At 37.3% G+C, this 16,387-nt stretch overlaps 1 protein-coding gene across 4 annotated transcripts in view; it reads right to left on the minus strand.

The window, feature by feature from the left end:
* Ptbp3 (polypyrimidine tract binding protein 3) overlaps positions 1-16,387 on the minus strand; it is a 99,039-nt gene that overhangs the window by 77,117 nt on the left and 5,535 nt on the right. The window contains exon 1 of one of the 4 annotated variants that reach the window (XM_033759132.1): positions 9,586-9,610. The exons of the other annotated variants lie outside the window; for them this stretch is intronic. The gene's annotated coding sequence lies outside the window, so the exon portion shown is untranslated. Of the gene's footprint in view, positions 1-9,585; positions 9,611-16,387 lie in introns of those variants that run through there. 4 annotated transcript variants of the gene reach the window in all.

Here is a 16,387-nt window from a genome sequence, read left to right on the forward strand (position 1 = left end):
TCACATATTTGTTAAGGGAAGGACTGGGGATGAAGCTCAGTGGTGCTACACCTGCCTGGCAAGTGCAAGGTCCTGAGTTCAATCCCCAGTACTCAAACAAACAAATATATTGGTTAAGGGAACAATTCAAGAGGAAGAAATTTCAATTACAAGTATACAGGCACCAAATACTGGCTTGCCCAATTTCCTAAACAAACACTAATAGGAAAAATCAGATAAACACCAATACAGTCTTAAACGGGGACCTAAATATCCCACTGTCACAGATCAACTCCAAAAGCAAAAAAGAAATATCAGAGTTGAACAAAACCTTCAAACAAATGGACTTAGAGTATTCTATCCAACAACAGAATATACATTCTTCTGAGCAGCACATGGGACTTTCTCAAAATGGATTATTAAAGTCTATAACAAATGCCTAAGTAAATGTAAAAGAATCTAATTATCCCACTCATATCATCAGTTCATAGTGCAATGAAACTAGAAATCAACAGCAAAAGAAACTATGCAAAATTAATTTGGAAAATTAATTATGGAAATTAAACAATACTCTTGAATAATTAATGGACCACAGATGAAATCAAGGAAAACTTTAGACAATTCCTACAAACAATAATGCCGGTATGACATACTGGAACCTACGGGACACAATAAAAGCAGTCCTAAGAGGAAGCTTATCGCAGTGAATTCCCACATCAGAAAAAGAGTGAGCACAAGTAAATAGCCTGATAATGCACCCTTAAGGTCCTGGCAAAAAACTAACAAACAAACAAAAAGCAAAAGAAAACAACATTACAAAGCTAGTACAAGTAAGGGAAATATATAAAGATCAGAGTAGAAATTCATAGAGACTAATAAAATACAAAGAATCAATGAATCAAAGAGACAGTTCTTTGAAAGAACAAACAAAATAGACAAATTCTTATATAATCTTAGCAAAATAAGGAAAGGATCCAAGTCCATGCAATTCGAAATGAGAAAGGTGAAATCATTATAGACTCTGCTGAAATCCAGATCATTGGTTAACTACTTTGAGAACCCGTACTCTAATAAAACAAAATTCAAAAGAAATAGATTACTACATACATATGAACTACCAAAGCTTAATCAAGAAGATATAAAAATCCTGAATAATCCTATATCAGTCAATGAAATTGAAAAAGAAAAAAATATCAACTATGAAAAGCCCAGGTCCCAATGAATTCTACAAGAACTTTAGTGATCTAATGCCAATATTCCTCAAACATTTTAATGAAATCGAAAGGTAAGCAGTACTTTTCCAGCAGAATACTGTGATAAGATTTAAGGAAAAAAAGAACTCACTGTTTTCACCATAGCCATCTTTTTAAAAACATCTTTGTATTCTTAACTGGTTATCTCATAATAAATCTCTAGATGTTAAATAGCAAGCTCCAGGGCCAGGGATTTAGCTCAGTGCCACTGCACTTGCCTTGCAAGTGCAAGGTCCTGGGTTCAATCTCTGGTACCACCCCCTCCCAAAAAAAGCAAGATCCAATTTTCATTGTAACTCATCTTGGTACACATTTTATGAAGTTATGATATTAATCTAGGCTCCTCTGTATAATCTTTTGAACTGACACACTTTTTCTTTGTTATTACATCGTCTTATCACAACTATTTTAATAGATTGTTAATTTTATAATGGCATCCTTAACTGTTCCCTTATTATTAAATACCAATGTTACTTCCAATTTATTTCTGTAATAATTAATTTAGAATATAGTTTTTCTGTATTTTGTATTTTATCCATAAATGTCCACTAGTGAACAATCAACTTTTGCTTTTGTGGGGGAGGGTTACTAGGATTTGCACTAAGCTACATCCTCAGCCCTTTTTATTTTGAGACAAGGTCTCACTAAATTGCTAAGCTGTCCAGGCTTTAAATTTCTGTCTGAACTATAGTTTTTGCACCTTCCTGGAAGGTGATCTCTAAACCCTTGGAATGTCATGACTCAAGAGAGTATCTTCATTTATTTATTTTTTCCCTGCCTAGGGGCCTTGGTTCACCCAAAAATCCTTACAGAGTGAGGGATGGCTATACCAGGAGGACTAACAATGTGAATTAGGGTAGGGAGCACTGGGTTATGCCTGGAGGGGCTGGATGGAGCCTTCACATTAAGATCAGTTATGCTTACATAATGGGGCCCTAAAATAAACAATGAATATCAAAGCTTTAGTGAGCTTTCCTGGTTGACAATGCTCCAGAGCTACTGCCACATATGAAATTGAGAAAGTAATGTGTCCACAGGGAGAATACCACAGAATCCCTATGTATGGTATTTCTGGGCTCCACACTATATGAATCTTCCATTGGCTGATTTTGGTTTTGGAGTTTTGTTTTTTGTTTTTTGTTTTGGTACCGGGGATTGAACTCAGGTTCTTGTGCTTGAGAGGCAGGCAGCAGGACCACTGAGCTAAATAAATCCCCAGCCCTATCACTGGATTTCTAACAGTCAAAAATTTTTACTCTGAAAATGTGATCAAATAGTCAAGTATTTAAAAAATCAGAAAATTAGGCCAGGGATTTAGCTCAGTGGCACAAGGTACTGAGTTCAATTCCCAGTGCCAAAAAAAGGAAAGAAAGGAAAAAAAAATCAAAAAATTAATTTACTGCCTGTTATACAACAAAGGGCAATTAAAATATAAGCTGAAGTTGCATGTCTGAAAAGTCTGCTTTTCGTTAGAAATAGGGTTAATCATTCATCCCATAGAATAAATAAGACATTTCTCAATTATGTTACTTTAAAAAATTGGTGAGATTTTAACCTAATAATTTCAAATACGATAAAAAAGAACAAAAGGTTAATTTTAAAATACTATGAAAAAATGTTGATAACCACAATTTACTGGCCAAGCTTCTTTTCAAATATCAAGAATTCATTTTCAAATTACAGAAAATAAAAATATTATATTCTAAAGCTTAAATGCATGCGTCATTACTTTGCGAAACATGAGAAAATATTTCACTATTAAACATTTCTTTTAATAAATAAATAAAGTATTTTGTTTCTTAAAAAGTCTCCTGAAAATATCTTTATGTATAATTAGGCTATTTCAGCATAAAACTTAAAAATCTGAAAATTATTCTTAATATTTATATCCTAAATATCTAGAATCAATTTTACATAATAGCAAAAGTGAAACAATGCAAAACTAAATAAAATTATCTTTCTCATAAGGTCTGACTGCTGTAAGAAATTATGGTTTAAAACAAGAGCAAAGAACAATAAAAAAATTTTTTTTTTTTTTTAGTACTGGGGATCAAACTCAGGACCTCGTGCTTGCAAGATGGGCAGCAGCACCACTGAGCTAAATCCCATCCCCCATTTCTTTTTAAATTAATAGGCAGGGCATAGTGACAGACTTTTATAATGCCAGCTACTTAGGAACCTGAGGCAGGAAGTTCACAACTTCCAGGCCAGCCTGGACAATTTAAGCAAGACGCTGTTTCCAAAAAATAAAAAAGGCCTATAAATACAGGTTAAGCGATCCCTGGGTCCAAAACCCAGTACTGGTTAAAAAAAGAAAAAAAATGTTTGATAAGAATGTTCCCCAACCTATTTGGCACCACGGACAGGTTTCGTGGAAGACAATTTTTCACAGACTAAAGGGGAGGTTGGTGGTTTCAGAATGATTCAAGTGAATTACAGGCTATAAATACAGATGCTTTATGGGCTTGTCTCACCCAGCCACTCACCTCTGGTGTGGTGACCATTTCCTACCAGGTCACACACTAGTACCTGTTCTCTGAGAACAAAGTGTTTTTGAAAGAAGAAAACAAAAACTGTATCATAGGTAAGCAAATTAACAGTATATAAAGAAGGCCTTAGCAGACCAAGTGAGATATCATGGGGTGGGGGTCAACAGTCCCCTTAGAAATACACAGTAAATTTACATCAAGTCCAGCAGTTTCCTGTGGACTTGTTCCTTTTCCGGCTAAGTCAACACCCATCAGGCTTAACATGCCACAAGAACCTATTTATTGAAGCTCTCCCTTAAAGGCTTACACTGCCACCGTATTGAGAGGTCTCTAGCAAGACACGGAAGGAAGCAGTCATTCTAGTTAGGAAGCTATGATAACAATCCAGATAAGAGGCCAAGAAGTTGCAGTTATTGTGGAGAGTGGTTAGTTTTTTTTTTTTGTTTTTGAGTGGTTAGTTTTTTAATGTGCTATAAAAGACTTGCTGATGAATTACAAAAAGGATTTGAGAGGAAAGAGTTACAGATGTCCTAGTTACAATAAAAAAAAGCCTCAAAAAACGTTCTATCCTACAGTCCACAGACACCTAAGACTAAATTAATTTTTCATAAATTGAAAAACAGGTATTATTATCCCCCAAAGAACCTTAAAATCAAAGAGGTTGTACTGTTTAACACAAATCAGAGATGGTAAGTGGTGCAATCAGAATATAGGTCTGATTTACTTTTCACTACACATAGCCACTTCCTATCCATCTTACATATCTTTCCTCAATGTTATGCCAACTTTTTGATCCATTTATTCTGCATCTAGACATCAGCTTATATTGGAACTTATGTAAGAACACATATATAAAATAAATTTTATTTTTAAAAAGTTTTTATTTATTTTCATTTTTATTCTTTTGAGACAGGGTCTCACTATGTAGTTGAGACTGACCTGGAACTCACTATGTAGCCCAGGCTGGTCTCAAACTCATAGTGATCCTCCTGTCTCAGCCTCCTGAGTGCTGGGATTACAGGTGTGAACCACCACCACCAGCTAAAAAATTTTTAAAGAATACATACATGAGGGGCTGGGGATTTAGCTCAGTGGTTCTGCCACCTGCCTTGCAAGTTCAAGGTCCTAAGTTTGATCCACAGTACCAAAAAAGCCAAAAAACCCCACAAATTTTATATTTTTCATTTTAAATTCTGAGACTCTCTCAACTGCCTTTTTCACGAGATAACTAAATATAAGTGCTTAACTTTGAAACCACAGGTTTGTATTCATTATTGTGATTTTTTCACATGTAAAGAATAAACATTTTTTCTTCCACCACAGCTACAGAAAAACTGGCACATTCTTGTCATAAAGCTATGTTCTTTTGGTTTGGTTTGGTACTGGCAACCGAATTCGGGACCTTGAACTTGTGAGGCAGACAGTGGCTCCACTAAGCTAAATCCCCGACCCTATAAAGCCATGTTTACAAATGCTATTTCTAACAAGGGAGTATTATGATCACCTAAACATCAGAAATCATTCCTATATCCTGTAAAAATAACATAGATATATAGTTTGGGCTAACTGCCCTAATTAATAATTTTATGCCCTAGAAGTAAGACTCATACTGACATTTATTTCTGTAATATAGGTATATTTTTAAGTTATCTTTTAAAAAAAAACTAGGGAGCCAGGGATTTAGCTCAGTAGCACTACGCCTCACAAGCACAAGGTTCTGAAGGTTGGATCCCTGGTAAAGGGGGTGAGGGGAATTCAGTCCCTGAAACCTCTTTCTCGCTTACTCTTAAAGCAATCTTAAGAATCTTTTAGCTCTCTTATGACAAAAATAAGCCTTATATTCCGCAAGTGAGACACAGATAAATTAAGTAATTTACACAAGATTATAATAATAAAGAGCTAGCGTCACAATTCAAACCCATTTGGGCAACTTTCAGATCTATGCTTTCAATTCCTACACTAATTGTCAAAATACTGAAATACCACTAAAATAATAAAAGATTAGCTGAGTTTGAGTATACTGATGCAATTAAATATATGAAAATAATAAAGCACCATACTTATCAACTTAGACATAAATTTATAAAATATTGCTCATTTCAGAAGCCATGTTTATTAATTATAATATATGCAGTTTCCATTTTTATAAAAACATGCATATGTATATGCATGTAAAGGTTTAAAAACATTTAAGTAAATGTCATTATTATAACTGCCTTTCATTTTTTTTACACAGTACTTTTTAAATAACTAATTGGAGGGAAAGAAACTTACTATGGTTAATTATAAAGTACCCTAGGGCTGGGGATTAAGCTCAGTGGTGCCACCACCTGTCTCACAAGCACAAAGTCCAGAGTTTGATCCGCAGTACCAAAAAAAAAAGTATCCCAAAAAGACTCATGTGTTGAGCGTTTGATCTCTAATGCAGTAATGTTCAGAGGTAGGCCCCAGAGAGGCAAAAGGATTATGAAGGTGCTAACCTCATCAATGGATTAATGCAATGATGAGTTCATAGCTGAATGGGGCTATTAGGAGGTGGGGTCTAGTTGGAGGAAGTAGGTCATGTCTTTCAAGGGTATATCTTGACTCAAGTCTTAGCCTTACTCTCTGCTTTTGGCTGCCATGAAGTGAGCAATTACGCTCTTCTATGCCATTCCAACGTGATGCTGCCTCACTTCAGGTCCAGAAACAATGCAGCCAGATTATCACAGGCTGGAACCTTTGAAATGAAGGCCAAAATAAACCTTTCCTTCTTTAAACTGATATTCTCAAATAGTATTTTGTCAGTGGCACAAAGTTGCCTAACAGTGCTATTTTCATGGGGGGGGTGCCAACTTTTTTGGGGAGGCAGGGTCTCACTGTGTAGTTCAGACTGGTCTTGAACTCACTCTGTAGCTCAGGCCAGCCTCCAACTCTTGTCAATCCTCTTGCCCCAGCCTTCTGAGTATGAAACTACAGGCATGTGCTACCACACCAAGCAATTTTGCCAGCCTTTGTCTCAAGCTCCACAGTGTGGATTGCTCAATTAAATACTTTTGATGTGGATTTTGGTCAGTTCTACTGAACATACTGCGATCCTCACTAAAAACGTCTTCTTATCTCATTTTGTAACCTGCAAATACTCAGAGTTTTACATTGACTATAGTACATCACCTTAAGATTTATATTTTTTTTCCATTAATTTTATTGGTACATTTTAGGAATACAATATGCTGACATTCATTATTGGGAATTTGTACCTTTACATAATATCTTAGTTCTTCCCCCCCCCATACCCCTGCTCTCTGTTCAACCCCTCCACCCCTCCCTATTTACAAAGACATTGTTTCCATTTTCTCCTTTTCTCCTATTTATTCCTTTGCCTTCTTTCCTTGCCCCTATAACAAATGCCGATGAGGCTGTAGGTAAAAAGGAACCCTTCTCCGCTGTTGGTGGGATTGTAAACTGGTGCAACCTCTGTGGAAATCAATATGGAGACACTGCAATAAACGAGGATTACAGGTCCCATTTGACCCAGCCATCCCTCTGCTGGGTATCTTCCCAAAAGAATTAAAAGCATCATACCACAGTGATATATGTGCAACCATGTTCACAGAGGCAGAGTTTGTAATAGCTAAAACTGGAAACAGCCCAACTGCCCATCAACAGGAGACTGGATTAAGAAAATGTGTTTTGTTTTGTTTTTTATAAAATGAAGTACTTCTCAGCCATAAAGAATGAGAAACTAGAGACATTTATAACTCAGTGGGTGCACACTGAGGCCACACTCTTCAGTGAAATACACATGACACACGTGTAAATGAGAGGGGTAGGGGATTCATATTTCTTTAGTTCAAAAGAGCTTAAAAAATAAGTGTGATCTCAAGGTATGTTCATTTGCCTATAAGTGACTAAAGTTTATCTATTTTTATGGCACACTGAGGCCATAATGTTAAGTGAAATAAATCAGACACACAAGCTTAAATATCACATGGTTTCTCTTATATGAGAAACCCAAATTATAAATAAAAAGCAAGACCAACTCCACACAAGGAACATAAACATTATGTACTGCACTGAGTAACTTTTTGGGGGGTGAGTACTGGGGATCAACTCAGGACCTTCTATTTGCAAGGCAGGCAGCAGCACCACTGAGCTAAATCCCAGGCCCAACATTATGTAATGCAAACATGTACTAATAAAATTTAAAAATCAGACTGAATCATACTGAGCCCCAAAAGGTGAATTACAATGCATGACAAAAGCAGGTGTTTGAAGATCCTCTTCAATTTAGTGAAACTAGAAATGTTATTTTAGCAGACCAGATGCTCTGCTTATATCTTTATATTATAGAGTAAACCAACTGTCAAAAATTGGAACCCATAGCCAGGCATGGTGGTGCACACCTGTAATCCCAGCACTCAGGAGGCTGAGGCAGGAGGATCACTGTGAGTTCGAGACTAGCCTGGGCTACACAGTGAGTTCCAGGTCAGTCTCAACTACGTAGCGAGACCCTATCTTAAAACCGCCCCCCCCAAAAAATGGAACCCATTAACCAAATACTGTCTGGAATATTAATTATCTCAAAGCCAAATAGTCATTGTGGTATAGAATACAGGATTTGAATCCAGCCTCTCACTTCTCACCTGTTTGACTTTAGGTACTAGGCTACAAGAACATTTCAAAGATTGGTATCCTCTTCTGTAAAACTGGTCTAACACTGTAACAGTTAAGCAAAGTTCACACTATATACAATTCCTCATTTAGCAACCAACTCATTTAACAACCTAGTCGCAGGAACTGAATTTTGCTATTAAATAAGGATCTCCTGTCATCAAGAAAAGTGCCCAAAGTATTGCTATTTATGGATTTGGCTACTTCTTTCATCAGAAACTGTTACCTACCCAGCTTTTCAGGAAACGTTTTTCCTTAGCCGAGAGACAATATTTTTCTTTTACTTTTCTGTGTCTGTGTGGCACTGGGAATAGAACACAGGACCTCTCACATGCTAAGAAACCACTCTAGTAATAAGTTACACTCCCAACCCAGAATGTAAAACAACTCAAGAATGTTAGCTCATCTAAAAGTCTGATTCTCTTCAACTACTATTGTTCCGAAGTTGCTGTTGCTACTGTTACTCCAATGTGTCATCAATTTCAGTAAAGCTGCTGAAGTTTCTATATGAAATAGTGACTGAGCTCAAACCACTGGTGATTGCTGGGATTCTTCTTGAATATACGGAAGGAAATTTTCCTCTGTTAGTCTCAGTTATTACTGTTCCTAACTTCCCAAAGTTTCAGAACTCTCAAATTCTGCATACATTCCTTTTCCCCCAACTCTCCTTCACACACACACAAACACACACATTCTTAATGCCCAGATCACAATATTTATTCCAGTATTCATGTCCAGCCCAAGACCAACCTCAGATTCACTAATTCTCTAGGATGCAGGAGATGTGGCATATAGTTGTATTCACAGCTAAAATTTATTACAGAGACAAGGTACAAAGTAAAACCAGTAAGAGAAAAGGTGAATAGAGTCAAGTCTGGAGAAAATCAGACACAAGCTTCCAAGAAACCTCTCTTAGTAGTTAAGTGCATACAGGATGCATTTAACTCCTCAAGCAACAAACTGTGACAATATATGTAAAATATTGATTATTAAGGATGCTCTCTCCAATCAATGCCTAGGGTTTTTATTAGAGACTAGTCAAAGAGGCATCCATACCTAACATGTACCAAATCCCAGATTGTCAGGAAAAAGCATAAGCCATATGGCTTATACAGTTTAGGAACAAGGAGCCATTATTACTTAAGTAAGGTCCTTGTCAATGTAGGATACCTTTTACCAGCCAAGTTCCCAAGCATCAGTCAAGCACCAACCTTATGAGCAGCCTTTGTAAAAATAGCAGTCTCAGACTGGGGATTTAGCTCAGCGGTTTCAGTGCCTGCCTCACATGAGCAAGCTCCCGAGTTCAATCCCTGGTACCAAAAAAAAAAAAAAGAATAGCAGTCTCAATTATGCTACATTACCTTTTTTCTGCACATCTGCCAAGTCTATATAGCCAACCAAGTCTTAATTTTAGCTATATTTCTCCAAGGGTTCTCCACTTCTTTAAAATTAAGATTCTATACAAGATCCCAATAATGAATTTACATTCATTACTGTACTGTATACCTAAAATGTATACCAACAAACTCAATGAGGAAAAAAATAAATAAAATTAAGATTCTATTTCTAGCCAAAATTAGTAAAACAAATGACATTAGAAGCTTTTTCAAAGGAGGGAAAGACCCAATGATAAGACAGCAAAAGACTTTTAAGACTGCCAACAAAAAGTGGCATTTAAAAGAAAATACTAAGAGTCCTATTTAAATTACAGGTTCATTCCAACAGATGATTCACATACTCCAAAAGCCAAGCCATGAAATCTCCAAAAACTGCTTTGCCACATGAAGACAAAGCACTTTGCTTTAAAAGATAAGCCTTTGGAGTTTTCAAAAGAAAAAAACAACTAAATAGAGCAATCACTGAAGGCCACCACTTCATCAAATGTGTCAGCACTGAGAGCACCATTCTTAATGGCTAAGTATATTGCTAAAGCTAAGAAGCCTTTCACTACTGGTGAAGGAAGAGTTGATCCTATCCGCTGCTAAGGAATTTTGCTGTGAACTTTTAGGGGAAGCAGCAGTTCAAAAGGTGGTGTATGTTTTTCTTTCATCTAGAACTGTAACTAGATAAACTGATAAAACAGCAGGTGATATTGAGGCACAACGTCAAGATTAATGAGTCATCATGGTATACAATCCAAACTGATGAGTCTACTAATGCTGACAGCAAAGCAACAATATCTGTTTTTGTTCAATCTATTTCTCAGGATATATAGGGATATGTTATGTGTACTTTTGTTCCTAACCAAAACCACAGCTAAAGAACTATTCAAGTCTTTGAAAACTGAATTGGTCATTTTGTATTCACACATGCATGGAGAGAGCAGCTGTCATTGACTGGTTTCACTACTTGGGTCAAAGAGATTACTTCTGAATATAATACAGAAATGCTGCCTAGCTGAAAAATAGCACCTAACTTTAAATACTTTTGCAGGATGAGATTAAATGTATCACCCACATTAAAGTACATGCCCTTAACTCATGTCTGTTCACAAAGCTCTGTAAAGAGGTGAATGAAGAGCACACGTGACTTCTCTTATACACAGAAGTGAGAAGGCTTTCTAATGGTAGAATCTGTGAGTTATAAGAGGATCACTCATAACTTATGGGATTCCTTTTAAAAAAGTCACCACCAGCAGCCCATTTCAGTGACACAAAATAGGTCACAAAACTTCTCACGTATGGGTTATGTTCAACCTAATCAATGGACTCAAACTGTCACTACAGAGAAGAACAAAAACCACTCAAATCAGCTGATAAAGTGGCTCTTTGGAAATGAGCCAAATTGGAACGACTGGAGTAACAAGTGAACACTGGAATTTTTGACACGCTTCAAGCATTAGCAGATATTTTGAAAGAGTTTGAGCCAAGATCTTCTCTCTCCCACCCATCTCAACTTTCAAAACAGTTTCAGTATTTACTTCTCAACCACAAAAGACCACCAAAAAAGAAGTAATGGATCCTTGACCCATTTGTGCATAAGCCAAGTGATTGGTCTTTGTCCACGTTAAAAAGAGAATCAACTGCTTAACATCACAAATCAAGATGGTCTTAAAAATATGTCTGAGATAATTTCAAATCTCCGTATGTTCTAAAGGCAAGAGAGAATATCCTGAAAATACCACAAAAGCCCTGAAAAGCCTGCTTCCATTTCCAACATTCTATCTTTGTGAAGTAAGATTCGTGACAGTAATCAAAACAAGATTACAGTCTAGACTGGACATAAGCAACACACTTCAGGTGTTACTATCTCCATCACTCCCACATGGTACCATCTAGTTGCAGGAAAACAAGCTCAGGGCTCGCACTGAGTCTGCATTATAGTTGAGTTGTACAATTAAGCCATTATATGTTACAATGAGTAGCAATAGAAATAAAGTATACAATATCTGTGTTATTCTTGAATCATTCACAAACCTCCCCTCCACCCCACCCCAGCTGTGGAAAATGTGTCACCTGTCCCTAGTGCCAAAAAGGTTGGGGACCACTGCTTTAAGGTAATGTTCATATAGCTTCTTCAGCTGTTGTCAAGGTCAGTGATGTCTTCAGGCATCTCACTTGCTTAGGCTCCAGGGGTTATGGGACTGTACTACCAGTTAGGATATAGCTGTCATAGGCAGATTGGGTTTGCTGTCTGCTCTGCATCCTATGCCTAGCTTTGGGTATAGGTCAACCAGTCACCCATCAAATTCTATGGATAGTGCAGGAGCAGGGCTCCTCTGGGGAGCATGTACAGGTGACATGAGCTTGTAGGGCAGCAGAGGCATGGTACCCCTCCATTTCTGAGGGTAAAACAGGAGTAGGACCACCACAGTGGGTCAAGTTCAGTGTGGCACAGCATGCTTGGTAGTAGGATGAGGCACCTGCCAGTATCTGAGAGCCGTGCAGGTGACTTCACGCTGCCCCTGACAAGCTGCATCATGGAGACATGGGAGGTTGAAGGAGCTGGCCTGTCTGTTCCTCTGACCTAAGCAGACTGACCTGGGAACAGGGAACCCAGCTGCTTCTCGGGGCTACTGAGTGGGCCATCTGGCTGCTTCTGGGGTGCAAAGGTACCGGGAATCAAACTCAGGAGGTTGTGCTTGCCTGACAGGTGGTGGTACCACTGAATTAAATCCCTGGTCCATGCCTTTCTTTTATATATGAAGGCAAGAAGAAAATGTGTCATTTGCCTTTATTTGAAAAAATTGATGTCAGGAGGGCAAAGAAAAAACCAAAATGGTTGGTTACACCTTTAAGAGATAAAAGAAGGAATAGGGGGCTGGGGATTTAGCTTAGTGGTACTGCCGCCTGCCTCACAAGCACAAGTCCCAAGTTCAATCCCTGGTACCAAAAAAAAAGAAGGAATAGGGACAAGGCTGAGAATGACTTATCTATATACATACAGTTTCTTTTAAATTAATTCTGTTTTGCCCTGATTTATATTTGTTTGTTTTGTATTTTTGGTACCAGGGATCGAACTCAGGTCCTTGCAGGTGGTGGCACCACTACGCTAACTCCCCAGCCCCGTGATTTATAAATTTAAATTTTATTTTTATCAAACACATGCACTGTCACAAATCAAATATAAGCGCAAATCTTTCTACCCTAATTCCAACCGTTATCATCTAATGTCATTCGAATGGTTGTCCTATAATCCTAGAAAATATGCTTTTCCCACTTCACAAAATGGTCAACTAGCAAGCGCATGGACCTGAGTTCGATCTCTGGTTTACAATAAATAAATCAATAAATTTTAAAATAGTCAACTGTAAAAGAAAATCATCTGATCTCTAACATGAAAATTTAATTTCTCTTATGCTTTCTCTTTTTCCTATATTCTCAATGTCTGAAATATGCTATTAATTTTAACCCTTCTATAAGTACCTTTGAACTCTAATAATACTTTATACCTTTACTGCTTATTCTGTCAATTCGAAATTATCTTGATTCATTCTAAAAGTGTTATTAGTGTTAATAATTTCTTATCTCCTTCCTTCTACCAGTTGCCCTTTTCATTATTAGGGTTGTTCCATTCTGCCCTGCAACAACAGCACGCTGAGCTCCGACCACATCATGACTGACCAAAGGTTGACTCAAAATTAAAAATCAAGAAACAATATTTATAACTACTGTATGTAAATGTTGTTTAAGGAAATGTAATCCTACCACACTTTACTTTCTACTCTATGGTCTAATGTACAATCTTATGAAAAAAAAAAAAAAAAAAAACAACTGTTCATACATTCAAAGTCAAATGGACACCTAACCTCCAGCACTGGGGACTGAGCTACATTCCCAACCCTTTCCATTTTTTGTTTTTAATTTTGAGAAAGTGTCTCATTAAATTGCCCAGGCTAGAATCAAACTTGGAATCCTCTGCTTCAGTCTCCCAGAGTGCTGGGGATTATAGGAATGGACCACTGCTCCCATCTAGATTCTTTACTATATTTCCATCATGTCCTATTCTAATTTAGCTCATATAACCATGATTTTGTCATTCGGTTTGTTTAGCTTTCTGTCACATCTTTAACTGCCTTTTAATTTTTTCCCATACTATTGTCCTTTATCAGAGCATCAATTCCTTTCCAAACTTTCCACAATATTCATTCTATCCAGTTCCCACCCAACCCCAACATCTTGTTTTTAAAAGCCTGTCATCCTGCTCTAATCCAGAATGAGTTAGGCCTTCAGCTAACTCTTCTTTTCACCATTCTTCTGCACTAGCTTAACTTTTCTTAAATCCATATTCCTTGTTCTTAGTATACTGTAAAATTTTGTTGGATTTGTCTCTAAATAACTACTTAAAAGACAGTAAACAAGGTAAGCTTTGAGCTCCATAGATTGAGATTCTACCCTTATAACTGATAATTTTATTTAGTAAAGAATGCTGGGTTAAGCCGGGCATGGGGGCACACATCAATGACCCCACCACTTGGTAGGCTGAGGCAAGAGGATCTCTGAGAGTTGGAGGCTAGCCTGGGCTACGTAGTGAGTTCAGGGCCAGCCAGCCTGAACTACAAAGGGAGATCTTGTCTCAAAAAACAATAAACAAACAAACAAAAGTATTCTGGGTTAAGGATTTATTGTTTCTAAGAAAATAATAAACAGTATCTCATTTTCACCTAGCATAATATGACTGATAAGATGCCAGTCAGACATTTATTGATTTGCTCCTTCCTGTAAGCTTTCAGAATCATCTCTTCATCCATGAAATCTGAAATTTCAGAATTACATAATAACATATTTAGAAGATGAGCCTCGTACTCAACTGTACTAATTAATTGGTGTCTTTTGGTCTGATAGCTGAAATTAGCATCAGTTATTAATACCCATCTCCAAATTCAACTAAAAAGAAACTGAAGAAGTTACTGGGATGTGTAATTCTCAGAAACTAATCAAAATGATCATAAAAAACCCAGAAGAGAAAGCTAAAGGTTAACTTCAACTGGTATGTGTGGTTGACAGAGATAAGCTGCTACAGATTTATTGATAGCCAATTATGGTTCTTCCTAAATATTACAAGAGTATTTCTATATTCAACTAGTCACTTAAAATAGGATAACCTAGAGGAGAAAAAAAAAAACTTTATATGGAAGATCAAAATAACCAAGAACAGGAGAAATATTTGAATTTAAGATAAGCCAATAGTCACAAGTACAAGCTGGAAATTAAAGTATACTTTGGGCCCTGGGGTTGTGGCTCAGTAAAGTGCCTACCACAGTGATGGTGAACCTTTTAAAGCTTTCAATGATAAACAGCTACTGTAGCACAAATGCCATAGTTTTGCCACCACTTGCCTAGTACTCCTGAGGCCCAGGGTTCCTTCCAGAGAGCAACATTAATGAATTAGTCTCAGCAAAGCTGCTACACAAAATCCTGTCTTTTATCTAGTATAATAAAGTTTTAGAAATATGCATAGTATCACTCAAAAGAATTCAAAATTAAGGGTACCAATTAGTTCTGTTTCCTAATAAACATTTCAAAATACATAGAGGCCAACCTGGATCACAAAGCTAGTTTGAAGCCAGCCTGGACTACGTAAAAAGACCTGGTCTTAAGGGCCAGGTGAGGTGGCACTTGACAGTAATCCCAGCACTCAGGAGGCTGAGGCAGGAGGATCATCATGAGTTCAAGGCCAGCCTGGGCTACATAGTGGGTTCAAAGCCAGCCTGAAGTACACAGAGACACACACCCCTGTAAAGACAAAGGTGAGGGGCTTCAAAATACAAAACAGAAGAATATTTATTGATAACTACCAAAAGATGATTTTTTTAAATTTGGGAAAGATTTAAAAGTTTATACCACAAGAACATCCATGTTACACACCTAAATACAATATAGTTTGGCCCTACACTCACTGAAAATGGTTACCTGTTTTCAAGAAAATTCCAACCTAAAAAAAAATTCTTATTGTGGTATATAGAAAATAGAAGAAACACTAGCAAAATCAGAAGGCTTAGATTCTGGTATAAATTCGCCACCTATCCAGCTTTGTAACAATTTGACAATCATTTATCAGATATTTTAAGAGGTTATGTACCAGACACTGGAAACACAGTAGTAAAGAAAATGTCAAGCTGGTCACTGATGGCACATACTTGGGAGACTAAGGCCAAGGGGATATTAAAGTTGAAGCTATCCTAGCATAGACAATGAAACCCTGTCTCAAAAAACTAAAAATAGCTGGGCATAGTGGCGCACACCTGTAATCCCAGCACTCAGGAGGCTGAGTCAGGAGGATTACTGTGAGTTTGAGACAGGCTGGGCTACACAGTGAGTTCCAGGTCAGTCTCAACTACATAGTGAGATCCTATCTCAAAGAAAAAAAAACACCTAAAAATCAATCAATCAATCAATCCTTGCCTTCAGATTATCACCAGCTCAGTGCCAGCCTGGACAACTTAGCGAGACCCTGTCTCAAAGTAAGCTCTAAAAGGCTAGAGATGCAGCTCAGTGGTAGAATACCTGCTTAGCATGTGTGAAGCCCTGGATTCAATTCCCAACACCACCACCACCAAAAAAAAAAAAAAAA

This window comes from Fukomys damarensis, unplaced genomic scaffold, assembly GCF_012274545.1.
Source record: "Fukomys damarensis isolate Sample0158 unplaced genomic scaffold, DMR_v1.0_HiC HiC_scaffold_36, whole genome shotgun sequence".
Classification (NCBI taxonomy): domain Eukaryota; kingdom Metazoa; phylum Chordata; class Mammalia; order Rodentia; family Bathyergidae; genus Fukomys; species Fukomys damarensis.